Source organism: Hypanus sabinus, chromosome 4, assembly GCF_030144855.1.
Source record: "Hypanus sabinus isolate sHypSab1 chromosome 4, sHypSab1.hap1, whole genome shotgun sequence".
Taxonomy (NCBI): domain Eukaryota; kingdom Metazoa; phylum Chordata; class Chondrichthyes; order Myliobatiformes; family Dasyatidae; genus Hypanus; species Hypanus sabinus.
The window spans coordinates 31,317,271-31,332,658 of record NC_082709.1 but is presented as its reverse complement, the minus strand read 5'-3'; the positions used below and the strand labels follow the sequence as shown (position 1 = coordinate 31,332,658).

At 42.2% G+C, this 15,388-nt stretch overlaps 1 protein-coding gene across 2 annotated transcripts in view; it reads left to right on the top strand.

The window, feature by feature from the left end:
• Positions 1-15,388, top strand: part of znf385b (zinc finger protein 385B) — a 400,240-nt gene that overhangs the window by 151,087 nt on the left and 233,765 nt on the right. The window lies entirely within an intron of this gene.

The window sequence follows — 15,388 nt, the reverse complement described above, 5'->3', positions numbered from 1 at the left end:
ATCACTGTATAAGGGCTAAGAGTGTTGTAAAAACAAGCCTGAAGGCTTTGTGCTTCAACACGAGGAGCATTCATAACAAAGTGGATGAATTGAATGTGCAGATAGCTATTAATGAATATGATATAGTTGGGATCACAGAGACATGGCTCCAGGGTGACCAAGGATGGGAGCTCAACATCCAGGGATATTCAATATTCAGGAGGGAAAAACAGGAAAGAAAAGGAGGTGGGGTAGCCTTGCTGGTTAGAGAGGAGATTAACTCAATAGAAAGGAAGGACATTAGCCTGGAGGATGTGGAATCAATATGGGTAGAGCTGCATAACACTAAGGGGCAGAAAACGCTGGTGGGAGTTCTGTACAGGCCACCTAACAGTAGTAGTGAGGTTGGGGATGGCATTAAACAGGAAATTAGAAATGTGTGCAATAAAGGAACAGCAGTTATAATAAGTGATTTCAATTTACTTATAGATTGGGTGAACCAAATTGGTAAGGGTGCTGAGGAAGAGGATTTCTTGGAATGCGTGCAGGATGGTTTTCTCAACCAACATGTCAAGGAACCAACTAGAGAGCAGGCCATTCTAGATTGGGTATTGAGCAATGAGGAAGGGTTAGTTAGCAATCTTGTCGTGGGAGGCCCCTTGGGTAAGAGTGACCGTAATATGGTGGAATTCTTCATTAAGATGGAGAGTGACATAGTTAATTCAGAAACAAAGGTTCTGAACTTAAAGAAGGGTAACTTTGAAGGTATGAGACGTGAATTAGTTAAGATAGACTGGCAAATGATACTTAAAGGGTTGATGGTCGATATGCAATGGCAAGAATTTAAAGATCGCATGGATGAACTACAACAATTGTTCGTCCCAGTTTGGCAAAAGAATAAACCAGGGAAGGTAGTGCACCCATGGCTGACGAGGGAAATTAGGGATAGTATCAATTCCAAAGAAGAAACATACAAATTAGCTGGAAAAAGTAGCATACCTGAGGACTGGGAGAAATTCAGAGACCAGCCGAGGAGGACAAAGGGCTTAATTAGGAAAGGGAAAAAAGATTATGAGAGAAAGCTGGCAGGGAACATAAAAACTGACTGTAAAAGCTTTTATAGATATGTAAAAAGAAAAAGATTGGTTAAGACAAATTTAGGTCCCTTACAGTCAGAAACAGGTGAATTGATCATGGGGAACAAGGGCATGACAGACCAATTGAATAACTGCTTTGGTTCTATCTTCACTAAGGAGGACATAAATAATCTTCTGGAAATAGTAGGGGACCGAAGGTCTAGTGAGATGGAGAAACTGAGGGAAATGCATGTTAGTAGGGAAGTGGTGTTAGGTAAATTGAAGGGATTAAAGGCAGATAAATCCCCAGGGCCAGATGGTCAGCATCCCAGAGTGCTTAAGGAAGTAGTCCAAGAAATAGTGGGTGCATTAGTGATAATTTTTCAAAACTCTTTAGATTCTAGATTAGTTCCTGAGGATTGGAGGGTGGTTAATGTAACCACACTTTTTAAAAAAAGGAGGGAGACAGAAGCCGGGGAATTATAGACCGGTTAGCCTGACATCAGTGGTGGGGAAAATGCTAGAGTCAGTTATCAAAGACGTGATAACAGCACATTTGGAAAGCGATAAAATCACTGGACAAAGTCAACATGGATTTGTGAAAGGAAAATCATGTCTGATGAATCTTATAGAATTTTTTGAAGATGTAACTAGTTGAGTGGATAGGGGAGAGCCAGTGGATGTGGTATATTTAGATTTTCAAAAGGCTTTTGACAAGGTCCCACACAGGAGATTAGTGTGCAAACTTAAAGCACACGGTATTGGCGGTATGGTATTGATGTGGATAGGGAATTGGTTGGCAGACAGGAAGCAAAGTGTGGGAATAAATGGGATCTTTTCAGAATGGCAGGCAGTGACTAGTGGGGTACCGCAAGGCTCAGTGCTGGGACTCCAGTTGTTTACAATATATATTAATGATTTAGATGAGGGAATTAATTGCAGCATCTCCAAGTTTGCGGATGACACGAAGCTGGGCAGCAGTGTTAGCTGTGAGGAGGATGCAGGGTGACTTGGATAGGTTAGGTGAGTGGGCAAATTCATGGCAGATGCAATTTAATGTGGATAAATGTGAGGTTATCCACTTTGGTGGCAAGAACAGGAAAACAGATAACTATCTGAATGGTGGCCAATTAGGAAAAGGGGAGACGCAACAAGACCTGGGTGTCATTGTACACCAGTCATTGAAGGTGGGCATGCAGGTACAGCAGGCGGTGAAAAAGGCAAATGGTATGTTGGCATTCATAGCAAGAGGATTTGAGTACAGGAGCAGGGAGGTTCTACAGCAGTTGTACAAGGCCTTGGTGAGACCACACCTAGAGTATTGTGAGAAGTTTTGGTCCCTTAATCTGAGGAAAGACATCCTTGCCATAGAGGGAGTACAAAGAAGGTTCACCAGATTGATTCCTGGGATGGCAGGACTTTCATATGAAGAAAGACTGGATCGACTGGGCTTATACTTGCTGGAATTTAGAAGATTGAGTGGGGATCTTATTGAAACGTATAAAATTCTAAAGGGATTGGACAGGCTAGATGCAGGAAGATTGTTCCCGATGTTGGGGAAGTCCAGAATGAGGGGTCACAGTTTAAGGATAAAGGGGAAGCCTTTTAGGACCGAGATGAGGAGAAACTTCTTCACACAGAAAGTGGTGAATCTGTGGAATTCTCTGCCACAGGAAATAGTTGAGGCCAGTTCATTGGCTATATTTAAGAGGGAGTTAGATATGGCCCTTGTGGGTAAAGGGATCAGGGGGTATGGAGAGAAAGCAGGTACAGGGTTCTGAGTTGGATGATCAGCCGTGATCATACTGAATGGCGGTGCAGGCTCAAAGGGCCGAATGGCCTATTCCTGCACCTATTTTCTATGTTTTCTATGTTTCTATGTAACTGGCAGAGATAACTTGGATAAGATTTCCAATTCCCCTGGAGCTTCCAAGTGACAGATAAAGCATGGTCTAAACCTTAAATCTCTGTTTATGTGGGAACAGAGAGAAAGAGCGAGGCAGAGAGGGAGAGCATGAGGCAGAGAAGGGGTGGGGGAGGGGAGAGAGGGAAAGGGAGACAGAGAGAGAGAGAGAGAGAGAGAAAGAGATGGACTGACTGACTGAATGCCTGACTTACTGACTTAGCTAGGACGAAGGGTCTCGGCCCAAAACATCAACAGTGCTTCTTCCTATAGATGCTGCCTGGCCTGCTGCGTTCCACCAGCATTTTGTGTGTGTTGCTTGAATTTCCAGCATCTGCAGATTTCCTCGTGTTTAGTTAGGTACTAACTCACTCACTCAGGATGGGAATGTACTTCCTTGTAATCTCTTCCAATTAAATCTCCTCTCACCAAAATTAAACATGTTCAGTTACATAGCCACTATAATTTTCAGCAGCTCATCAATATATCATGAGACTATGTCCTCAGTCCTGTACTCTACACTAATGACCGTGTGGTCATATTCTGCTATAAGATTATTTACATGTTTGCAGATGTTAACACCATGTGGGCCATATCTCCGATAACAATGAGTCAGAGTACAGGAAGGTGATAGAGACCCTTACCTACCAGTGAAATAGTAAGACTGCTGTGCTGAAGAACCTTGCTGTTGGTTTAACCTTCTCTCCAGAGTATGATAGTGCATCATATCACTGAAGAAAAATATTCATTATTTTAAATGCTGAAAATGTACTGATTCATAAAAATAAATGTTCTGAAAGTTGCACATGGAGTGGGTAATACATTTGGTTTAGAGCACAAGATATTTTTGCCAGATCATTGAAAAGAATGAACCAGAGGGTTTGTACCCCGCTCATGCTGAGAAATGTGTAGTTGTCACATGCACTTATCCACGTTTTTATTAAATCTTCAACAGTTTTCAAATCTGATTCAAATTTACAGATGAGAAAAAAGTGATTTTAATTTATTTTCCTGCTTCCACTGTCCAGGATATTTTGCAACACTAGTTATGTATGGAGCAGGTAGCATTTCTTCAAAGTGAAGGTTAGGTGCTCCAATGTTTTCAGTAAAAATAAATTACTTTGTGACTGTTGAGAAGAACTTTGAGCATATTGTCATGCTCACATAATAACCAATAAGGATGTTTCTAGATAAGATAATTCAGCTAAGAATTTAAGTATGCTGCCTTGTGTTTGCATTCACAGAAAGGTCGTAATGAAGTACAACTGGTAATTGATGTTGTTGTTTATTTCCACAGGATGTAGGGCGGTTATTCTTTGGTTATATGGGACATTGGTGAGATCACATCTGGAGTATTGGTTGCTTTATTTAAAAGCGAATACTACTGAGTTGGAACCATGTCAAAGCATGTTTACTGGTCTGATTCATGTAATGAGAGGTGTCCTGAAATTAATTTGGACCTGTTAGATTGGGATGACGTATTAAATCCCCTGAGAGATTTTGTGAGAAATCTTGTGAGAAAATCTAGAGTTGTGCATATTTTTAAAAGTAAAAAGTAAAAGTTCACCTAGGTGTGGAAGGAGCATCCCAAAGACTCGTGACCCTCTGACAGAGACGAGGTTAAGTATATTCTGACAGAAGGCCATATATCTTTGGAACTCTCTTCCTTGAAGGGCAGTGGAAGCAGAGTCTGTGAATATTTTTTAAGTAGAGGTAGATAGATTCTTGATTAGTAAGAGGGTGAATTATTTTTGTGGATCAATGGGAAATTGCCATTGAGTTTGCAATTACAATCCTATTAAATGGCAGACTAGGGCTTCAGGATCAATTGCCCTTTCCTGTTCCTAAATCAAATTTATAATGTAATGGCTTAAATAACTACAGATTCAGGAATATGAGGTGTAAAAGTTCTGGAGAAGATTCAATTAAATTACTGATTAGATGTAAGCAGGGCTGCATTGAGGTATGAAGAGGTGCAGTACTTGGGAAGGTTTCAAGAAGACTTATTTTTTCAAGAAATACAAGTATTGCAAGACTACACAGGGGTTTCCTGAGAAAGTGAGGTTAGATTCAATACTGCCCTTAAAGAAGGTATTGAATAGATTCCTATGAAAATATTTTTGTAGGTGGATCATTTCTGAATTATAAATATTGGGTGTAGGGTGGCCTGGAACTTGTCCAATTATCTATAGGAAGGCTGAGTTAGTTTTTCCAGAAGTGCTAATGATTTGGCTGCTGATCTCTGACTTTTTGCTTCTTAGAACGCTTGGAAGACTATTGAACTCAGTCAGTAATCTGATGGTCCTCATCCTGCGTGCTTTACTGAAAATGAAATATTTCCGCAAAATACCTTCCATCAAACTTCACATGCAAATCTTTTCTTACTGAATGCCATGGGTTCATTAATCCCTCGCCTTTTATTTTTGAAAGATCACTAACACCATTACTTCGTAAGTTGAGTGCGGCAATAGGCTTTTGCTGGTATTGCTTCCGCTTGTAGTCACAGAAATGAAAAAAAGCGTTTGGCCCAGAGAAGAAAGTGAAAATGACAAAGTTTAAAATATGGCGTTAAAAACAGAGGAGACCTAGTAGAAGTGCTACACCTGCACCCACACTTCTTCCCTCACCACCACCCTAGGCCCCAGACAGTCCTTTCAGGTGAGGCACCACTTCACCTGCGAGTCAACTGGGGTGAGATACTGTATCCGGTGCTCCCGATGTGGCCATTTATACATTGGGGAGACCTGCCGCAGACTGGGAGACCGTTTCGCCGAACACCGGCGCTCAGACGTCCAGCAGTGGCGGGATCTCCCTGTGGCCACACACTTCAATTCCACAGACCACTCCCACTCCAACATGTCTATCCATGGCCTCCTCTACCGTCAAGGAGGTCGAAGGAGCAATACCTTATCTCCCGCCTAGGTAGCCTCCTACCTGCCGGCATGAACATCCAACTCACAGACCTCCGTTGATACTCCTGCCCCCCTCCCCCCTTACACCATTCCTATCTATAATTTTAGTCTGGTTCTCTTTCTCTTTCTTTTCCCCCCTCACTATAATCTCCCCCCAGCCCTACCTTTCTTTCTCTTTTATTTCCCATAATTCTCCACCTTCCCCCTAGCCCATTTCCCTTCAGCCTATCACTTCCCAGCTCTCTACTTCATCAACCTCCCCCCACTTCTTATCCCCCCTCGACCATCCCATGTTACTTCACTCCTGATGAAGGGTTTCGACCTGAAACTTCGTCACTACCTCCTCCCATAGATGCTGTCTGGCCTGCTGAGTTCTGCCAGCATTTTGTGTTTTTAAAGACCTAGTTTATAGTTTGGCAAATGGACAAAACCAAAAAGCAGTTTGGAAGCTACTTTGACTTAATCTCAATGTCAACCTCATTCAATTATTACAATATACAAGGTGACATTCACCCTCTGGGGCCCACATCTACTCCTAAGAGGCCAATCCTATTTGTGGCTGTAGAAGCTGCACGTTGAATCTAAATACCACAGCTACAAGAACGTGCTTGGTGGTGGGGGCCTCAAGTTTGGGAGGTGCTATTGGAATAGCCTGGGTTGGCAAATAGAATTCATTTTTCAGATGGTGCACAGAGTAGCTAGTTTGGTGAAAATCAAGCAGTCTACTTTATCCTGGATGTTGTTGAGTAGATGCCATTTCATAATCTCTTCATTCAACCCTGGAACACCTGAACAGCGAAGGTGCACATGCCAGGATGCTCTTCATTGACTACAGCTCAGCATTCAATATCATCATAAACAGAAAATTAATCAATGATCTTCAAGACCTTGGCCTCAATACTTCCTTGGATCCTCGACTTCCTCACTTGTAGATCCCTGTCAGTTTGGATTGGCAACAACATCGCCTCTGCAATCTTCATCAGCACAGGTGCACCACAAGGCTGTTCTGCTGACTTTACACTTATGACCATGAAGCTCAGCACAGCTCTAATGCCGTGTTTAAGTTTGCTAATGACACCACTATCGTTGGTGGCCAAGTCAAAGGTGGTGACAAATCAGCATATAGGAAGGAGACTGAAAGTCTGATTGAGTGGTGCCACAGCAACAACCTCTTACTCAATGTCAACAAGACCAAGAAACTGATTATTGACTTCAGGAGGAGGAAACAGGAGGTCCATGAGCCGTTCTTCATTGGGGGATCAGAGCTGGAGAGGGTCGGCAATGTTGAATTCCGTGGTGTTATCATTTCAGGTGATCTGTCCTGGGTCCAGCATGTAAGTGTCATTACGAAGAAAATACGGCAGTACTCTGTCACCATCTTCAGAGCTCTTCAATTTAATCTTCAAAAGATGGCAGGGTTTGTCAACAAAATGTCGGTTATAATCGATACCTGTAACTGGCTTGAAGCCCGACTAAGAGTTTATTCATCATATATGGCAGGGAAGTACTAGATCCTTTTACAGAGAGGATAACTTCACTCAACTTCACTTGCCCCATCACTGAACTGATCCCACAACCTATAGACTCACTTTCAAGGACTTTTTAGCACATGTTCTTGATACTTATTTCTTATTTAATAATAATAATTATTATTAATAATAGTAATAATATTATATATTTTTTCTTAGCTGAAGCTGCTAAAACTTGAGGTATGGGCAAAGCCAAGCACACCCATTTCTCAATTGCTTGGAACTTTCAGCCTATTCCAATGGTGTTTAGTATTGTGGCTTTCTGAAGACTTACATAAATATTGCTGTGTAGGCCTAACTGTTTAATGCTATTTACCAGTGGTAGATATTACTCATTGAATAATGTATACCCTGTTCATGTTCCATAGTCTTTCAGTTTCCTCTTTTAATTTAGTATATTTTGTGGTGTTTTTTACATTGATTTCTGTATGTTATCTGTGTTTGGAATGGCTATATCTATTAAGTAAGTTGTTATGGCTTGTTTATCCTGTATTATTATATCCAGATGGTGATTATGGATTGTCCTATCTGTAGATCAGTCTAAAAATATACAGTTGTGGATCTCTGACTCTAAAACTGGATCAGGCATGTATTTATCGAAAGGTATAGTATCTTCCATGAGTTTGTATCTTAAAGCAAGATTTTGGTGAATGATGTTTGCCACTTAATTTTGCCTGTGTAAGTAATCAGATTGAGTTAAACTTCGGTAGGATCCTATAATGTGTTGGATTGTTTCTGATTTCTCGGTATTTTCTACATTTTTCGTCTTCTGGTCTTCTGAACTTTTATTTGTATATTTTTGATTTTTTTGTGTTAATCACCTGCTTGCTCCTTTATTGCCACAAGGAACCCTTCTGTTTCTGGGAAGAGATCTCCAACTATCTGTGCTTCCTTGTTCCATCTAGTCTGCTCAAATTATGGAGTTGTCTTCCATGGGGGGGAGTGGGGTGTCATTCTCTTCCATTGGTTAACTTTTTCTTTCATAGTGATGTTCTTCATTTTTCTGGGTTGTACTTTTATTTAAATTTAATGGTGTGTACTTCTTATCAGAATTGCATATGTTCGCATAGAGTGCCAAATCCTGTTTTGGTTGATGAAAATATATTCTTAAAGATTTATCTGATTTTTATGTAATTTTTTGTGTCTGTTATTCCTTTTCCTCCTTTGTCCCAGATAGTGTGTTCGAGTGTACACAGTGTTTTCTAAAATTTGTCATTTCAGTTCTTATTTTTCCTTGTATATTATTATTATCATTAATTTTTCTTTTTGCAGTTTGCCTTTATTGCACATGGGATGGGGGCAGTCACTCTTTGATTCTATTGTGTTTCTTGTGTGTACTGTGAATGCCCCCAAGAAAATGAATTTCAGGGTTGTATATGGTGACATACAGGATATGTGCTTTGATACTTCCTTTCCAATCTTGGTGAAGGGTCTAGGCCTGAAATGGTGGACTTGTTTATTCCTCTCCATAGATACTACCTGACCTGCTGAGTTCCTCCAACATTTTGCGTGTGCTACACCAGATAGGAATTTTTGGCATATTTACAATATATTTAAACACAACAAATCATGAATTGAAATCAGTGATATCAGCTCCTTTATAGAGTGTGCTGGTTTTAGAAATTAGTTATCTTTACAAAAAACAAATACTTGTAGAACTTCTTACTGCAAGATTGTCATGCCTTGTTGCATTAAGTGTGAACTTGTAAAGATACACCAAGTCATAATTACTGAATCAATTTGTATGTGTGATTCCCCTTGACAAATTATTCAAATAAAATGTAGTTTGAACTTTGTTTTTAGTATAGAGTATTTCTGTATTTTCTGCTCCATATTTGAAATATTGAAGAAAGTTGTTCTTTTAACTTCTTGTTTGTTGTCTGTAAAAATTCAGCTTTTTTATTTTCTTAGCCAGCTTTTTTGGACACCAAAGATTCCTATGAAGCCTAATAGTCTTTGCCATTGGGGAAACAAATGTTTGATTGATTAAGGATATTTGTAGGCAGCTTTCTTTGAGGCTAATGGTGGTTATAATCATCACTGCTGACCACAGTACCCTTCCCATTATTTTTTGCATGAAAATGGAAGTCTGAATTCATCAATCATTGATTATAAGTTTTAGTGACATCATGTTAATTTTTTTTCTGTTAATGGGATCTGTAGTTTTACAGTGATACACTGATCATCTGCACCCCATTTGTGAAATTAAATAAAAAGGTATTAAATGATTATTAATTTATAGGACTTACTGAGGAGAAACTGACAAATCCAATTGTTAATCAGCCAAAGTCTGACTTTATATCTTAATGCACCTCGGGTTTGGTAGAACTGACATAAATGCAAGAAAAGCGTTTCTCCATTGTTAAATATAGGTGATATGTCCTACAGAATTTTGGTGAAAATTCTGTTGAAGACTCATTGAAACCATGGGATTGTAAAAACTTGTGCAATGCTTACATCATTTACAAGTCAGCAAGATTCCATTCTCCTGCTGTCCCAGCAGGTTATGCAGAAATTCTAGGCTATTGATTACTGAAAGTCATTGGCTTTCTGTAACAATTTATACTTTGTATGAATTACTTTCTCTTTTCATCGGTTTTCAGAATTTGAAGAATAAAATAGTGGTGGTGCTTATACCTATATTGGTATAGGTTAACTATCGTCAAACGTACCAAGATAATCTGAAAGGCTTGTCTTGCATACTGTTTATATAGATCAAATCAGTACTCTTTGCATTGAGCTAGAATAAGGCAAAGCAATAACAGTGCAGAATACCAAGTGTAGGAATTCTTAGAGACAAAGAATTTAGATTTAAAAGAGTAGAACAATTGTAATGACTCATGCTGCAGCGGTATCTTGACTGAAGGTTGCAGATAATAACAAACACTATAAAAAGGTAAGTTTCTGTCAAAATATATCTTTCCCTATATCTCAAGGATTTAGGGAGGATGTTGAGGGTTTGGAGAAGGTGCAGAAGAGGTTTATCTGGATGCTGCTTGGTTTAGAGGGTATGTGCTATCAGGATAAGTTAAACAAACCTGGTTTGCTTCCTCTGGAGAGGCGGAGGCTGAGGGGAGATCTCATAGTGGTTCATCAGTTATGAGCAATATAGCTAAAGTCGGCAGCCAGTGTCTTATTTCCCCGAGGTGGAAACGTCAAAGTCCAGAGGGCATGCATTTAAGGGGAAAGTGGGGGGGTCTGTTCAAAGGAATGTGTGAGGCAAATTTTTACTCAGAGTGATAGGTTCCTGAGTGTGTTGCCTCGGATGTTGGGGAAGGCAAATACAATAGAGGTTTTTAAGAGGCACATGAATGCACAGAAAGTAGAAGGATCTTAGAAATGGGAGCAGGAGTCGGCCGCCTGGCCCATCGAGCCATTCAATAAGATCATGGCTGATCTGGCCATGGACTCATCTCCACCTACCTGCCTTTTCTCCATAACCCTTAATTCCCCTACTTTGCGAAAGTGGACATTGCACATACAGAACAAATTAGTTCGGATGGTTTTATTACTAATTTAATTAGCTGGGCACCACATAATGAGCTGAAGAGCCTGTTAGTATACTGTACTGTGCCATGTTGTGTTTAACAAGTTCCTGTGAGGATGAAAGACAAGGATGACATGGTTTGGGAACCTTGGATGATGAGAGAGAGTGCAAATTTAGTCAAAAAAGGTAAAGGAAGCAGATGTAATGTTTAGGGAGTTGAAGTCATACAGGGCCTTAGAGAGGTGTAGAGGAAGTGGGAGAGAATTTGGAAGTCTAAAAGAGTCCATGAAATATCAGTGGTGAATAGGAATAAACAGAATCCCTGTTTTAGAAATACCTGAGAAACAAGGACAGAACCAGGAGAGGTTTGAACCACTCAAGGACAAAGGTAGGAATTTATGCCTGAAGCCAGAGGAAGTGAGAGAGATATTAAGTGATTACTTGGCAGCTGTTTTCACCAATGAGAAGGATGTGACAATAGTGGGATCTCTGAGGGGTATGCTGATCGTCTAGAGGAAATTGATATCAGGAACCAGGAGGTGTTGGGGCTTTTAAAGAACATTAACGTGGGTGAGTCCCAGGTTTTAACCAAGTACAATCAGTTGCAAATGTTTACCTTCTCAGCAGTGAGCATATTTTTGACCAAGAGTTGAACAAAATGAGAAGCAGCTCCACAAAAGCCCTTAAATTATTTCTCACTATTTAGTACAGCATCTTGAACGGGTGTAACTGTATCTCTAACATCACACAATATCAAATGTAATTCAATAAATCCAGTCGTTGAACCATTTGGTAACCGAAAAGCAATTGCATTGATAGTTTTTTTTAATGGGCAATGACTAGATATACTATGCAAGCAAATGGTCTTCCTGACTTTCTGGTGTTCTGAGGCACTATAATTGCATAGCACAGCACTGCAGGACTACTGGTAAGTTGTTATTAGATATATATCTTCCCTTACTGGCGGCTTTGCTGTTTATGAGCCTTTCTAATGCTGTTACAATATATTCCAAAAACGTGGACTAAATTTAGCCCTCTTGACTACTCAGACAGCTGAGACTCTCTTCAGTTAAATCTCACGCTGGTTTGCAAACTGCTTGTTCCTGTCACTCAACCAGTCATTAGTTATACCTCTCTTTTTGCTTCTTGCAGATAAAACTGCAGTAAATAGTTGTGTGGTTATAATAAGGCTGTGCTATTATCAGTGTGGCCTTTTCTTTTGTCCTTGGTGTTAATTATGGCCATTTTAATCATCTAATGGAAGTTACTGTTCTTGTTTCTGAGAATTGGGTTACGAGTCCCTGTTACCATATGTCGGCTGGTAGCAGAAATGGCACTATTCAGCACGTGTCTCTCTTGATCCTGGTGATCATATTCAAGGTGCAATTTACTTTCTCAGCTATGAAAAGCACACGGTGCAGTGGCAGCTTGACCACTTAAGTTTCCGTATAGCTATATAAAAAAATATTGCTATTTTTTTGAAAGCTTGCTGTACTTCACAGCTGACTGTTGCATGAAGCCCTGAGTATAGTTTGTAGGGTAAATTATAAGATATGAGGGGAACATCAACCCATTAGGAACACCTGCCTTGAGTTCAGTGATGTTACTCATCTAGGTTAGTTTTGTTTCTCCTATTAACTGCTCTACAACCTTCATTGATACTTCATTCACCAGTAAGAAAGGTATTGTATATTTTTGGATGGGGCACATAGGCTTTGTGATTAATGAGCAAAAGTTTAATAGTACTTTAATATACAGAGATTTAAACAGCAGTGGCTTTCTTGAAAATTTACAGTCAAAAGTAATTCATTGGGGTTATAGTTAAGTTCAAAATAAAAATCAACTAAGTAAATTTTAATGACTTTATAAAGTAAATTTAAGCAGAAATATGTAAAAGCAGCTTTGCAATTTATTCAAGGGCAGGTGTTGGTGAGAGTGGGCAGAAAAATCTTCTGGAAGCAAATGTTTTTTTTGTAGTCTTTTGACTTAATATTTTACAGAATGCCAGCAGTTTCAATAAGTACCATGCAACAGGAATTGTGTTTGCAGACTGTCCTTATGACTAAATGATAGCAATAGATTAACTTCAAATGTTGCTGATACATTTAAGTGTCCATCAGCAATTGCTGAAGACAATATGTAGTATATCAATCCTAGCCAGAATTCTACTATTTCTGTCACTTAATTTGAAAGTCATTTTATTTTTTTAACAGAAGCCGTTACCCTATTCCTCTTTTTGAGAAATGAATGTTCGATTTTGGGAAAAAATAATTCAAGTTTCCCACTTCACTGATGGCCATTTGGAAACTTACAGTTTGCTGTTTTATGTGCAGGATACAACTGCCATGTAACGGTTGTATACATTGGTAGTAGGTCAATATTTGGTAGAAATGTTCTATCTAAATTTTCTAATGGAAGTCCAGATGTGTCATCATAGCTCTGTCTACCAGCGTTCAGAGGGGCTCGCGTCTACCAGCGTTCAGAAGGGCTCGTGTCTACCAGCGTTCAGAGGGGCTCGTGTCTACCAGCGTTCAGAGGGGCTCGTGTTTACCAGCGTTCAGAGGGGCTCGTGTCTACCAGCGTTCAGAGGGGCTCGTGTCTACCAGCGTTCAGAGGGGCTCGTGTCTACCAGCGTTCAGAGGGGCTCGTGTTTACCAGCGTTCAGAGGGGCTCGTGTCTACCAGCGTTCAGAAGGGCTCGTGTCTACCAGCGTTCAGAGGGGCTCGTGTCTACCAGCGTTCAGAAGGCTCGTGTCTACCAGCGTTCAGAGGGGCTCGTGTCTACCAGCGTTCAGAAGGGCTCGTGTCTACCAGCGTTCAGAGGGGCTCGTGTCTACCAGCGTTCAGAGGGGCTCGTGTCTACCAGCGTTCAGAGGGGCTCGTGTCTACCAGCGTTCAGTGGGGCTCGTGTCTACCAGCGTTCAGAGTGGCTCGTGTCTACCAGCGTTCAGAGGGGCTCGTGTCTACCAGCGTTCAGAGGGGCTCGTGTTTACCAGCGTTCAGAAGGGCTCGTGTCTACCAGCGTTCAGAGGGCTCGTGTCTACCAGCGTTCAGAGGGGCTCGTGTTTACCAGCGTTCAGAGGGGCTCGTGTTTACCAGCGTTCAGAGGGGCTCGTGTTTACCAGCGTTCAGAGGGGCTCGTGTCTACCAGCTTTCAGAGGGGCTCGTGTCTACCAGCTTTCAGAGGGGCTCGTGTCTACCAACGTTCAGAGGGGCTCGTGTCTACCAACGTTCAGAGGGGCTCGTGTCTACCAGCGTTCAGAAGGGCTCGTGTCTACCAGCATTCAGAAGGGCTCGTGTCTACCAGCGTTCAGAGGGGCTCGTATCTACCAACGTTCAGAGGGGCTCGTGTCTACCAGCGTTCAGAAGGCTCGTGTCTACCAGCGTTCAGAGGGGCTCGTGTCTACCAGCGTTCAGAAGGGCTCGTGTCTACCAGCGTTCAGAGGGGCTCGTGTCTACCAGCGTTCAGAGGGGCTCGTGTCTACCAGCGTTCAGAGGGGCTCGTGTCTACCAGCGTTCAGAAGGGCTCGTGTCTACCAGCGTTCAGAGGGGCTCGTGTCTACCAGCGTTCAGAGGGGCTCGTGTCTACCAGCGTTCAGAAGGCTCGTGTCTACCAGCGTTCAGAGGGGCTCGTGTCTACCTGCGTTCAGAAGGGCTCGTGTCTACCAGCGTTCAGAGTGGCTCGTGTCTACCAGCGTTCAGAGGGGCTCGTGTCTACCAGCGTTCAGAGGGGCTCGTGTTTACCAGCGTTCAGAAGGGCTCGTGTCTACCAGCGTTCAGAGGGCTCGTGTCTACCAGCGTTCAGAGGGGCTCGTGTTTACCAGCGTTCAGAAGGGCTCGTGTCTATCAGCGTTCAGAAGGGCTCGTGTCTACCAGCGTTCAGAAGGGCTCGTGTCTACCAGCGTTCAGAGGGGCTCGTATCTACCAACGTTCAGAGGGGCTCGTGTCTACCAGCGTTCAGAAGGCTCGTGTCTACCAGCGTTCAGAGGGGCTCGTGTCTACCAGCGTTCAGAAGGGCTCGTGTCTACCAGCGTTCAGAGGGGCTCGTGTCTACCAGCGTTCAGAGGGGCTCGTGTCTACCAGCGTTCAGAGGGGCTCGTGTCTACCAGCGTTCAGAAGGGCTCGTGTCTACCAGCGTTCAGAGGGGCTCGTGTCTACCAGCGTTCAGAGGGGCTCGTGTCTACCAGCGTTCAGAAGGCTCGTGTCTACCAGCGTTCAGAGGGGCTCGTGTCTACCTGCGTTCAGAAGGGCTCGTGTCTACCAGCGTTCAGAGTGGCTCGTGTCTACCAGCGTTCAGAGGGGCTCGTGTCTACCAGCGTTCAGAGGGGCTCGTGTTTACCAGCGTTCAGAAGGGCTCGTGTCTACCAGCGTTCAGAGGGCTCGTGTCTACCAGCGTTCAGAGGGGCTCGTGTTTACCAGCGTTCAGAGGGGCTCGTGTTTACCAGCGTTCAGAGGGGCTCGTGTCTACCAGCTTTCAGAGGGGCTCGTGTCTACCAGCTTTCA